Below are 14,172 nucleotides of genomic sequence, written 5' to 3'. Positions count from 1 at the left end.
AGTAAAACATCGCTAATCTTGGAGATTTTGCATTCTTTTAAATTTTGACATGCTTTTTTTCATTGCTTCTGCAGCTGAGTTTTGACATATTTTGTGCACCACCCTTTTAATTTATTTGGTATCCTTTCAATTTATTTGGTATATATCTCTTAATTGATGTCGATACTATTTTTCTGAATTTAAGCCATGTCTGGTCTACACTTACAAAGTCAGGCTTGAAGGAGTAGAGACTAAGTAGAGACCATCTCCTTGGAAGGCATCAAGTTAATTTTTATATGCTTTCTCATTAAATGCCCTATTGTGTAGGGCTGAAAATTAATAGGGATAAGGTACACAGAATGTGCAAAGTAAGTGGAAATTACTCGTCTCTTCCCCGATTACAGTGCAATAGAAGATAATACAAGATGTTGACAGATTGCCATATCTCGGTAGCTTTGTATGTAATAATGAGGTCACAGATGCAGAAATCACCAGCAGAACTGGAAAATCAGTCCATATGGCAATTAGGTCTGTAATATGCCAACAAAGCTTTGACTGCACTCCTTTATCGTTTATATGTGTGAGACTTGGAAAATGTCAGTAAAATCAGCACACAGTCTCCATGTTTTTCACCAACAATGCTAGAGATGAATTCTGAAGATGTTAACCCAACCAAGTTACAAACGATGAAGTGCTGAGAATAAGAGGTCTACACAGCCTGCACAAAATTATTGTTGAAAGAAGACTGAGGATTGCAGGTTATGTTCTACGCATGTAAGGTGGAAGAATCCCAAAATCAACACTGTTGTTGAAATCAATGGACAGATACAGATGTACAGGAAGACCTTTTAACACCTGGAACTTTTGCAATGAATCTTCAATCCATGGACACAAACTTGGAGGAAGGTGAGAACTTGGCAGCTGATCAAGTGAACTAGTGGAAACCAGTTCCTTGTATGGTACACAGCAAATCTGAGTAAGTTAGTAAGTAAGTAAGTAAGTAAAGTACAACTGGGGATTTTGCAAAACTGTTGGATGATTGATATTATTGTCTAGATTTGACACTGTTGGACTTCTACCTTTTCCTTGATGTGTATTCTTCAAATTGTGAGTTTTACGAGAAAGCTGATAGATACTTACCAATCAACCTTCCCTGACACGAACTGACATTGTCTCTTTATAAATTCTACTGTGCTAACAATTATCTACTGAGAATCCTCGACTAGGTCTCCGCAGCTCAAATGAGCCAGTTTCTTTTAAATTTCTGTCTTTGGCTATAATTGTCTTCCAAGTATGGTGACACAACATCCTGTCATGAAACTTTTGCCTTTACACTTGTTTACTTTTCTGGACACTGCCTTTTTCTGCACTGTGCACTAAATACACTATGTGAGTAATGTCCAATCTCCAACAACCAATCGTGAACTGTAAACAGCTGTAAACTCTACCAGGGCACATAACAAACAATTAACATTTGTGTTTTAGTGTTCTAAGCTGTGAGGTCATCAGCGGACAAATAATTTAGTACCTATTCCTGGACAGCCAGAGTGGCCGTGTGGTTCTAGGCGCTACAGTCTGGAACCGAATGACCGCTACATTCGCAGGTTCGAATCCTGCCTCGGGCATGGATGTGTGTGATGTCCTTAGGTTAGTTAGGTTTAATTAGTTCTAAGTTCTAGGCGACTGATGACCTCAGAAGTTAAGTCGCATAGTGCTCAGAGCCATTTGAACCTATTCCTGACGTGCTGTTGTTTGGAACAACAACTGACATGATCCAAAATATTACTTTCTTTTATTATAGCTTCACTTTTATTTTGTCTAATGATTACTAATTTCAGTATCAAATTCCATCATAAAGCCACTATATGATCAGAAAGCATAGTGTATCGTTAAAATATTGTTTAATAAACAGATTACCATTATATCATCATTCCTTAAAGTAATGTCCAAAGTGGAAGGACAGATGATTAATTTTGAGTATATACTAAAGTCAGAGTACTGAACCGGATATGAAAGAAGGAAAACCAGAAGGGCAGTGAGATACGGGTGCCTTCTATCACCTTACTTCCTTAATATGTTCATCTAGGAAGTAATAACAACAACAAAGAAAAGATGACCAGAATCAAAAGGTAATTTCTGGAATACGCCATGGAAATGTGATAGGACCATTACATTTACAATGTATATAAATGATCCAGTAGAAAGTGTCAGAGGCTCCTTAATATTGTTCACAGGTACTACACTTGTCCATCAGAAAGTAGCAATAACAGAAGACAGTATCAATTTGCACAATGACCTGCAGAGGATTGGTGAATGATGTAGGCTCTGGCAGTTGACCCTGCACATAAATAAATGTAACATATCACACACACACACACACACACACACACACACACACACAGGAAAAGAAATCCAATACTGTACAACTACACTATTAATGACAAATTGCTGGAAACAGAATCTACCATAAAATATCTAGAAGTAACTATCCAGAGCAACCTTAAAGTGGAATGACCACATAAAACAGCAATAGAAAAGCAGATGCCAGACTAAGATTCACAGGAAGAATCTTAAGTGAATGTAAATTACCCCTGTGTCCTTACCCAGTAAGACTGACAGAAGAGAGAAAGAAGATCCAATGAAATGCGGAGTGTTTTGTCACAGGATCATTTAGTCGCTGTGAGATCATTACAGAGATGCTCAGCAACTCCAGTGGTAGATGCCATAAGAGAGCAGTTGTGCATCACGGAAAGATTTACTACCCAAATTTCGAGAGAGTAGTTTCCGAGAAGAGTCTGACAACATAATAGTTTCTCTCATATACAATTCACGAAATGATCACGAGAAGAAAATTTGAGAAGTTAGAGATAATACAGAAGTGTACTGACAGTCATTCTTCCCAAGCACTGTTCACAAGTGGAACAAGGCAGAGGGGATCAGTTGGTGGCATGAGACGTACCCCCTGCCACACACAGTTAGGTGGTTTTTGGAGCATGATGTCGATATGGAAACTTAATTGCATGCATATACACTGCAGATTGATGACATCACAATAGTAAATCAGAGTAGGAACTAAATAAAATGTTTCAGGCCTTAAATCAAGAAGTGGTAAAACTAAAGCTAAAAATGAATACAAAGAAGACAAAAGTTATGGCTACAGACAAGAAAGGAGGAGGAGGTAGGACTGACACAAGAACAGGCAATGAGCAACTCAAGAAAGGAACTGAAATTCAATATCTCAGTAGCATTTTGCAAGAAAACAATCAATATTTCAAGGCATTCAAGAAAAGAATAGCACAGGTGAAGAGTTCCTTCCAAAATAAGAAGAAGCTGCAACTGAATAAACATATCAGCTTCCACATTAAGAAAATATTTGTAAAGACCTTTGTGTGGAGTGTTCTGACACACAGATGCAAAATCTGTACATTAGAAAAGCCAAAGGAAGCTCGCCTCAGACCTGCTGAAATGTGGTTCTGGAGGAGAAGTACAAGAACTATCTGCATTGACAGAAAAATTAAAGGAAATAGGAGAGAAGAAAGAACCACTGAAAGTTATAGGCCAGGGCAAAGCAAAATACACTGGACACTTAACTGGAGACGATAATCTTTTAAAAAACATTTCTGAAGGCAAGATCGTAGGTAAGAAAACAAGGGGATGACTGAGAACATCCTACTTAAACAATATGATCAATGAATGGGATTTTCTTCACACATGGAGATGAAGACAACTGCTGAAGAGAGGAAGCTGCGGCTGCAGAGACAAGGTTTAACCTTTTGGAAGAGTAAGGACAAACTAATACAAAATATGAGTCTGCATGGTAGCTACATATGGAATAAATGACAACTTCTTGTGTGCAGTCATCAAGTCACTTACCTCAGTAGGTGTCTTATCTACTAAAAGTAAAGGTCACTGTTGTGCTTTCAATAGATGTGAACTGCACCCTGAAAATGGTATGTCTAGTTTGCAGTTGTACAGAAGCTTTTTATTTTGCAAAATGGTTCAAATGGCTCTAAGCACTATGGGACTTAACATCTGAGGTCATCAGTCCCCCAGACTTAGAACTACTTAAACCTAACTAACCTAAGGACATCCCTGCCTGAGGCAGGATTCGAACCCGCGACCATAGCAGCAGCACGGTTCTGGACTGAAGTGCCTAGAACCGCTCGGCCACAGTGGTCAGCTTTTATTTTGCACAGAAATGTTTGATAATAAGATGAACTGATGCTGGCACTTGCTACTGAAACCAGTAGTACTTAGACACAACAAAAATATGACTACAGAATTAAGAATAATTTTTCCAAACAACCGAGTATTTTTACCAAAACAACACCACAATAGTGGAAACTTATTTTAAACTAAAGACACAAAAGAAAAAAAGAGAAACTGTAAAGATCTTGAGTCTCATAAGACTCTCTTGGGAGGAAAATATAAGATTTTTAATTGGTAAACTTGCAAGGCATCCTTTTTATGTTGTATAAACTACGAAACTGTTAGCATCGTCAGCTAAAATTTACTTCTTCTGTCTTAATATACCTTCCTTCACTTACAGCTGCAGTGTGGAGACAGCGGTGAGGGTGGGAGCGGGGATGGGGGCGAGGGTGTGGGCATACTGCTTTAAAATGGTGATTCTTGTATTGATATTCTTAACAACAGATTTATATATTTTGTTTATGAAAGTCTGCATGCGATGACAGCTGCACTAGTAATACCTTCACAGGGTCGTATTCAAGTTGCAAGGCTAGATTTATGCCAACCATGACACGCTCCCAGCCTTTCCTCCTCGTGATCTGGTTGTAGCGTTGGGACTGCAGGGTGTCTAAGCTGATGGTCAGACCGTCAAGCCCTGCCCTCTGCAAGGCAACCAGCTGTCTTGTCAACATGAGGCCATCGGTTGTCATTAAGACACTTTCGAGATCTTTTATTTCCTTCAAGGCACCCATGAAACAGCAAATTATTGTAAAGAAACTGAAACAAATAATTTGTAACATTGCTGCTGCATATGAAACAAAACTCCAGTTGATAAATTGAAAATACAAATTCCTCAAAAGTTAACTGTACATTTGCCCTAATACAAAGAGATAAGAAGGGTTAATAAACTGAATTGAAGAATGCAAGTTAAGATGGCAATGAAAAAATAATTAAAGGCATAAGATCACCTACTGCAACAGGGAAATGGGAATCAATATGAACCATTACCCAGCTACTGTCAACTGATTCCATGTCTCCATGCACACTGTATAAACCACTGTGGGTTTGTCCGACAAAGTACATTGTTGTACCACACATTATGGTTTTTCCCCATTCAATGCTCATGTGGAGTGTGGGAAGAATGATTCTTTAAATGGTTCTGTGCATGCTGTAATTAATCTTGCCTTCATGGTCCCTATAGGAGTGATACATATGCGGTTATTGTATAATCCCTAAATACCTCACTTAATACAGGTTCCTGAAATTTCATAAATTAGGTTTTGTCATATATTTGGCGTCTATCTTCACTTGTCTGGCATTTCCAATTTTTAGTAGCTTCTTGATGCTCTCCCATGCATCAAATAAATCTATGATCAATCATGCTACACTATTTTGTATACATTCAATGTCTGCCATTAGCCTTATTTGTTATGGGTCATACTTAAGCAATATTCTAGAATGGGCCACACAAGTATTTTGTAAGCAATGTCCTCTATAGACTGATTGCATTTTCCAGTATCTTACCAATGAATTGAAGTCTGCATTCTGCTTTGCCTACAAGTGAGTCTATGTCACCATTTCATTTCATCCAGATATTTGTATGAGTTGACCAATTAAAACTGTGATTATTTGATAATGTAGTCATACAATACTGTCTTTTTTTTGTTTTGTGATGTGCTCCAATTTACATTTCTGAAAACTTAAACTCAGTTGCCTATCTTTGGACCAAATTGAAATGTTATGATCTGACTCAAATTTGTGCAGATTTTTTTCAGGCAATAATTCATTATAGACAACTCTATCATCCAGGAAAAGTATGAGGTTCCTTATAATATCGTCTTCCAGAACATTAAGGTACAACATAAATGCAATGGTATAAATTACTATAACTGTATAAATAAGTTTATAAGTGTGTAAAATACATTGAACTATTTGTTACAACAAAATATTGTACCGGTATACTCAGCAAGATGTTAAATCAGCAGATAGCTACATTTTATGTTCAACATTTTGTGTACAGCATATATGCTGGAAAGGATTTATACCCAAATTAAATAAATCTGAAGAAATGGTAGTGTGTGTCTGGAAAAAAAATCCGTAAAAACTTATACAGTCCAATTTGCTATTATGTCACTGTTACTGAAATATAATACAAAGTAACTGAATTCGATGAACATTCTCAGAGTGCAATATGCCTCAGAGTGAAATGCACAGTAATGTCAACATTATTTTTTAGGCTATGTTTGTGAAAATGGATGAAAGCAAACCACACATTTTGTTCTCAATCTGCGGAAGCATTATGCACTGTGAAACACTGTACTGCTGTTATACATAAAAGCTGTCTCATTGCCAACATCTTTCCCCTGCTGGCTGTTCTACACTTCTCATAACTAATTCAACACGTTGTAAGATATTTTATGCTGTATGACACCACAGTCCAATCTGGTTAGGATAGCATAAAAATAATATATGAATTTCAGTATTGAAACTGGAAAAGCAGAACAGCTCTCATCACACTGGATATCAAATCGAGGTTGGATTACAGCCATGGGTACATCATTTCATGCTACTCAACTGAATGTCATATGTCAGAGTTCTTCAACTGTAGTGGCTGGCGACTGGTGGCTGGCGGCTGGTGGCATACCCATCTCTTGGCATCCTGTGAACAGATGTTCTCCACAGGTGACAGATTTGAAGAAAATGCTGGATACGGCAACAGTGGAACACTCTCTTTATCGAGGTAGCTCAGTACAGCTCAGGTGATGTGTAGTCTTGCATTATCTTGTTAAAAGATAACATCAAAGAAAGACTTGTAAGGGATAGAACAATTTATCAGCTTCCTGAACATCCTTCCAACAGCGAGGAAAACAAAATAAACAAGAAAGAAGAACAAAAATACAACGCTGCTGACATTCCTAATTTAAACTAGAGGTATGTGATGCTGTAAATATGATTCCCAATTACCAAATTGTGAATACGCCCGATTTAAAAATTTATCACCATAATGTGCAATCCCTGCGTAATAAGATCGATGAAATTAACGTTCTATTAACACATGAACTTAATGATATCTCAGTGTTATGCATTTCTGAGCACTGGCTTAACCCAGAATTAATCCAGAATACTAAAATAAACAAATTTGTCTTGGGTGCTTACTACTGCAGGAAAAACAGCAAACAGTGTGGGGTAGCAATTTACACAAAGGATAATGTAGATTTTATTACACTACCTGACTTAACTAGGGCAAATGTCGAAAAGGATTATGAAATTGCAGCTATAAAAATTACTCAGTTCAACCTGGTTATTGCTACAGTTTACCGATCACCGTCTGGGAATTTTGAACTTTTCTTAAACAAAATGGAGTCATTGCTAAATAAAGTAAATAAAATGGATTGTGAATTTATAATCTGTGGTGACTTCAATATTGACTTCCTCACGAATAGTGGAAATAGGGAGACCATTTTGAACCTTGCAACGTCCTTCAATTTAAAGGCTGAAGTAAAAGCAGCTACCCGAGTATCAGAAACTTGTCAAACAGCTCTTGATCAGTTTCTAGTAAATAAGAGTTTACACAACACCTCACTAAAAATTTTCAATGCAGGTTTTAGTGATCATCTTGCTCAAATATTAAGCATAAAAGTACAAGGCAGTATTATTAACAACATGTCTTTTAGAACAGCATATCGAAGCTATAATCAGCATAATGTGAACTACTTCAACAACTTATTACACAAAGAAAAATGGCTAGGAGTGTACAAAATGAATGATATAAATGAAAAATTCGACACTTTCATTGATACATTAACCCATTTCTTTGAACTTGCATTCCCACTGAAAACATTAACCATACGGGGAAACTCTAGAACAAACAGCTGGATCACAAAGGGAATAAGGGTTTCATGCCAGAAGAGAAGACTACTTCATGAAATATGTAACTCGAAAAATTCCTCACCTGTAGTACGCGCATACTATAAAAAATACTCCAAAATATTAAGAAAAGTAATAAAAGCAGCAAAAATAATGCATAATGATGAAATCATTTATAATTCAGCTAATAAATCAAAGGCTATGTGGAGTGTTATAAAAAAAGAATGTGGAGAATACAGACAACCTTGGAAAAATATAACACTATCACATAAAAATAAAAAAGTAACAAACCCCTTAGAAGTAGCTAACACATTTAACAACTTTTTCACAGGTGTTGCTGAAAATATGTTACAATCAAACTTTAAGAGCATCCAGGCAAATGAATATAAAATAAGTACATGTAGAGGATCAATGTACATCGGTTCTGTTTCACAAGATGAAGTAGCTAAAGCAATAAAAGGAATAAAAAATTCCAAATCGGCAGGTATTGATGGTATACCTGCAACAGTGTTAAAGGAGAGCGCATCAAACCTAACTGAAGTACTCACACATTTATGCGACTGCTCACTTCAGGCAGGCACTTTCCCTGATGTGTTAAAAACATCAAAAGTTATTCCTGTATATAAAAAAGGGGATAAAGACAATGTAAATAACTACAGACCCATCACAATTTCCTCCTGCATCTCTAAAGTACTGGAAAAAGTTATGTATGAGAAACTTATGAAATTTATAAATAAAAACAGCATCCTATGTAATGAACAACATGGATTCAGAAATAAGAGGTCAACGACAACTGCTGTCTATGAGTGCATCAATTTCATCCTAAAACTGATGGACAAAAAACAGGAAACAATAGGAGTCTTATTGACTTGTCAAAAGCTTTTGACATGGTGGACCATAAAATTCCGCTATCAAAGCTAGAAAGATATGGTATTCGAGGTCTGTCCAACAAGTGGATCAGTTCCTGCCTGACAAATCGTATGCAGGCAGTGTGCGTCAAGCACACAAATATTGAACTAAAAACTGTATCTAATCACTTATCTGACTATAAACAAATAAAATGTGGTGTACCCCAAGGATCTGTATTGGGACCCCTTCTGTTTCTTCTGTACATAAATGATCTAAGCTTAAATATTGATGCACACAAATCAATCATATTTGCAGATGACACCACGATTCTACTAAAAGGAGACGACGATGAACAGTTACAGCAGACAGTAAACACAGTCACAAAACAACTTAGCAGCTGGGCACAGAGTAATCGGCTTGTAATAAACAGTAAGAAAACTGTTGCTCTAAAATTCCACAATGTTCCTAACAAGGACATGTTTATCCCATCAGTCTCTATCAATGACGAACCAGTTGGTAACAGTACTGAAACCAAATTCTTAGGACTTTGGCTGCAGAGTAACATCAGATGGAACAAGCATATTGAATGTCTCAATGCAGAACTGACCAAAACACGTTATCTTCTTTGTTCATTAAAATCATGCTGTAGTGAGAAAACAGTATTGAATGCATATCATGCGTACTTTCATTCTCGTCTTAGATATGGGGTCACCTTCTGGGGAAACTCTAAAATAGCTAATAGCACTTTTAAACTACAAAAAAAGGGCCATTAGAATCTTGTTTGGGTGTAAGCCTAGAGACTCTTGTAAACCCCTGTTTAAGAAATCTGGTATTCTCCCATTACCGTGTGTATACATTATGGAAACCCTTTTGTTCTTTAAATTAAATGTAATAGGCAAGGACCAGAGGCTAAAAAAAACTGTGATATACATGAGCACTTTACCAGACAAAACAGGAACTTACATATGACTCAAATCAGCATAGCACTGTGCCAAAAAGGTACTTTTCACATGGGAGTTAAGCTTTATAACAAACTTCCTGAAAACATAAAAGCTATCACTGAGGTCAATACATTTGGAAAATCTCTAAAGTCATATTTACAGCATCACTGCTTTTATTCCATTAAAGAATATTTAAATTTATGAAATGTGTTATATAAATACTTGTGTGTAAAGTGTATTATTGTAAGCTTAAATATGTATGCTTTGAAATTACTTTCAGCCTGTATATTTATAACTTGACTTGTCCAATGTCTTATGCATAAGCTGCTATGTAGACAACAGGACCAATAAAATACAATCTACAATCACGGAGCCCTTGAAAATAGGGCACAGCGATAGGCCTTAACAAAACACAAATGCAATGACTGCTGTCCAAATTACTGGATATGTGAACCAGAAGTTGTGACATGTATCCAGTTGCACCCCATACCATCACATCACATGCTGGACCCGCATGAGAATGACAGGTACAATCTGGCCAGGTCTGTTGGCATCAGAGCCTCCAAACACAAGTACATCAATTGTGACGACGTTGCAGAACCGAGACTCGTCTGACACGATGACACAGTGCCATTCCTGTGTCTGGCATTGTTGTCAGTTGCACCGCTGTCAGTTCACCTCTCTCTAGAGCTGCATTAAGGGCTTGACAGTCTGTGCTGCTCCAGATGCCATCACATTGTCTGTGTGGATATCTGTCTCACTGTATACAAGCCCACTTCCTGACTAAATGTACACAACTTCACTGCAGGATCACGTACGCATGAGCGAACACTTGTCTGCCCTCTCAGGTGCTAGTTGGGTGGCACTACTGAGGCCCTGCAAGGCATTTAGCATGGCCCTCCTGAACCTACCAATTCTATGTTGGCACAAAATGAGATTCTGAGCAATGCAAGCAGCAATATAGTGAAACAATAAACCAGAGTCTCAGCAGACCATGAGCCTGCCACTGCCAAATCTGGAATGCTGATAAACATTTCTCCTTCTTCCATTATGCTTAACACGGTCTTCGTGTAAACAACCAACACTGAAATAGAATTTCTGAATGAGAAACCTGCTCCATAAGCTTTTCTTGCATGCAGAATATGCATGGGAGTGCTGAAAAGTAATGCCTCTGAATTTTTTATTCTGTTCTCAATATCGGTCGAGGTATGACACGTCACGCATATTACTTGGTCAACTTTCCCACTTCACTGACTCATGGCACACCCACCTGCCGCAAACAGATGGAGTCGGAATAGGCAGCCCACTCTGACCAGAGATTGTGAATATGTTTACGGTGCACTTCGAGGAAGAGGCCCTGATGTCAACCAAATGGATATCCATCTTCTTCTTTTCTTCTTCTTCTTCTTCTTCTTCTTCTGTTATGTGGATAACACACTTGTCATCTGGCCTCATGGAAGAGACAAACTTCTTGACTTCTTTGTACATCTGAACTCCACACGCCACAAAATCAAATTCACTATGGAGACCAAAGAAGAAGGAAGACTACCACAGCTGGACATCATAGTCAGGAGAATAATGGACAGCACCCTGTGCCACAGCGTGTATCTGACTCTATAAAACACATAAACTCAGTTCTCCCTATGGCACTGTGAATAATTTCAATAACAAAAAGTGAGATGAATGTTGCAGCTTACAATTAATTTCCACTTTGGCTTTGTATTCAAGATCAGTCTTACCTGAGAGTGCAACATTACATCTTTAGTTAATTTAATTATATGTTCATTAGATTTTGGTTATAAGGCACGTTTTGCTGCCTAATGTTTCATCTCCAAATACTGGAAACAATCCATGGAGGAGAAGGTATTGACGCAGTGCTTAAACCAAACAGAAGACCACAACTGCAGCCATACTCAAGCAAATTGCTATGCAGTAGTTTCAGTGAATTTGACAATGATGTGGCTGCTTTCATAGTGGCCCAGTCATATTGTGGGGTACGGAATGCCAGTGACAGGGCTGGAATTGTAGGTGACAGATGGGTTTTTGGCAAAGCCTTGTATCAATACCTACTTAATTATTGAGCTGAAAAACTGTAAAAAACATTCATGCAGTAAAATCACACAAAAAATTTCCTATTTCTGCAGGAATTGTGCCTTCTGTTACTTTTTCATTACAAAAACATATTGATTCAAGTTTATAAAGTCACAACTATGTCACTGTGATTTGTGTAACACACATTCTGGAACATGTTCCAGGAATGTCATGAAACAGACAGCTTAAAATAATTACTCTAGCTCATCTTTCAAGACTTGCATGCCAACAACAACACCATCTATCCAATCTCTTTTTATTTCACTTTCATGAAAAGATTTCTCCACAAAGGATATCATCTGCCATGTAGGTAGTGCAAGAGGAAATTCCACACTAACATTTGGGTAATCAAGTGGATTCTGTGTCTTGTCAGAACCAAGTACAATCAACCCAATTTCATCTTTACCACTGGTAAATATCTGGAAACATATTAAATGGTAAAAATAAGTTTTGTTTATAACAAGTTGTATACCAATAAAACATCACACACAGATAATCTTTATAAAATTATTTAATTGGATAGATAAAAAATCTACTCACCAAGCAGTGGCAGAACACACACATAAAAGACTGTTGTGATAGGCAAGCGTTTGGAGCCAGTGACTCCTTCTTCAGGCTGAAGGGTTGCAGGGGAAGCAAGAAGGATGAAGGAAAAGGACTGAAGAGGTCTAAGAAAAGGGGTAGATTTTGGGAAAGTCACCCAGAACCATGGGTCATGGGTGACTTACCGTACAGGATGAGAAGGAAAGACTAATTGTTGGGGACTACATCGGGCAAGATTCGGAAACCTGAGAGCTTAAAGGTGGAAGACAGGGTAATATGCAAGACAGAGATTACTACTAAAACTGTATATGGTTAATAAGAGTGAGAAGGTAAGTGTATTGTATGCAACAGTTGTGGGAGGGGGCAGTGAAAATAGACGGGAAAGACAATGAAAGATGTAGAAAGCTAAAACGGAGTGAAGCAAAGAGTAATTACAGTGAAGAAAAGCTGAGACAGGAGAAATTAACGTAAATTAAGGCGAGGTGGGTGGTGAGAACCAAGGACACGTTGTAGTGCTAGTTCCCACCTGCGGAGTTCTGAGAAACTGGTGTCTGGCGGAAGAATCCAGGTGGCAAGTGTGGTGAAACAAGTGCCGAGGTCACGTATGCCATGTTGTAGAGCATGCTTTGCAACAGGATATTGTGAGTTTCCAGTATATACACTATGCCTATGCCCACTTATCCTAACTGATAATTTGGTGGTAGTCATGCAGATGTAGAAAGCTGAACAGTTTTTACATAATAGCTGGTATATGACATGTGTCGTTTCTATTTTTCGCCTAATCCGAAGTTCTGGGTGACTTTTCCAAAATCTACACCTTTTCCTGGAACTCTCCAGGCCTTTTCCTTTACCCTTCTTCCTTCCCCTTCAACGCTTCTGTCTGGAGGAGCCACTGGCTCCGAAAGCTTGCCAATCACAAATAATTTATTGTTTTTGTTGTTATAGTTACTCTTTATAACCTACTTAAAATACATCACGTACCCTCCTCTCCGCAATTCTTCGAACACATAGTTTTGCCTTTTGCAAAAAATCACTGCGTTTCTGTATAACATACTTGGAGTCAAAGTGTCCAACATCTATTACAATTATAAACAGAAGAAAGAAAGTCATTGTATTTATTGGCAGTATTATGCAATCAAATATTTTGAAAGAGTTCCAGTGGTATAAATTTACAAAATCTTACAAATAAATATATACGTTTATTCTTTAAATCAATTCTTAGCAATAACATAATAGTATAAATTGCAGAATCAATATAGCCAATTTTAATGTAATGACTGCAATACAAATACAATATAACAGCGATAAGTTATAACAAATGAGAGAGAGAGAGAGAGAGAGAGAGAGAGAGAGAGAGAGAGAAAGAGAGGCATTTAGACAATGTTTCATTACAGTGTGAAACTTATTAGAATTAAAATGAAGCCATAGTGAATTATTACATTCCAAAACTAGTAATTATTGTGTTCTTTCACCCCAAAATAATACATTCATTAGGCAATGTATACTTTTAATTTCAGAAATTTTTACAGCTCTGAACTTCACTGCTTCGATGAATTTATTACATGTGTCAATGAATGAGGGTTGATAACACTGATTTAGTCATTCAATTGTTCGTCATGTGATATTCGCAATGTTCTTAATAACTTCTTATGTAAAGTTCTATCATCAAAAAGATAATCTACGTAAGTTTTAAAAGTCGCGAATCTTTAAACAA

General features: G+C 37.4%; 1 pseudogene; it reads right to left on the bottom strand.

Moving 5' to 3' along the window:
- LOC124616667 overlaps positions 1–13,568 on the bottom strand; it is a 64,440-nt pseudogene extending 50,872 nt beyond the window's left edge.
- Positions 13,569–14,172: the final 604 nt, after the last annotated feature.

Source organism: Schistocerca americana, chromosome 5 (genome assembly GCF_021461395.2).
Source record: "Schistocerca americana isolate TAMUIC-IGC-003095 chromosome 5, iqSchAmer2.1, whole genome shotgun sequence".
NCBI classification, from domain to species: domain Eukaryota; kingdom Metazoa; phylum Arthropoda; class Insecta; order Orthoptera; family Acrididae; genus Schistocerca; species Schistocerca americana.
The sequence above is the reverse complement of the archived record's forward strand: the minus strand, read 5'-3'. Positions and strand labels throughout refer to the sequence as shown.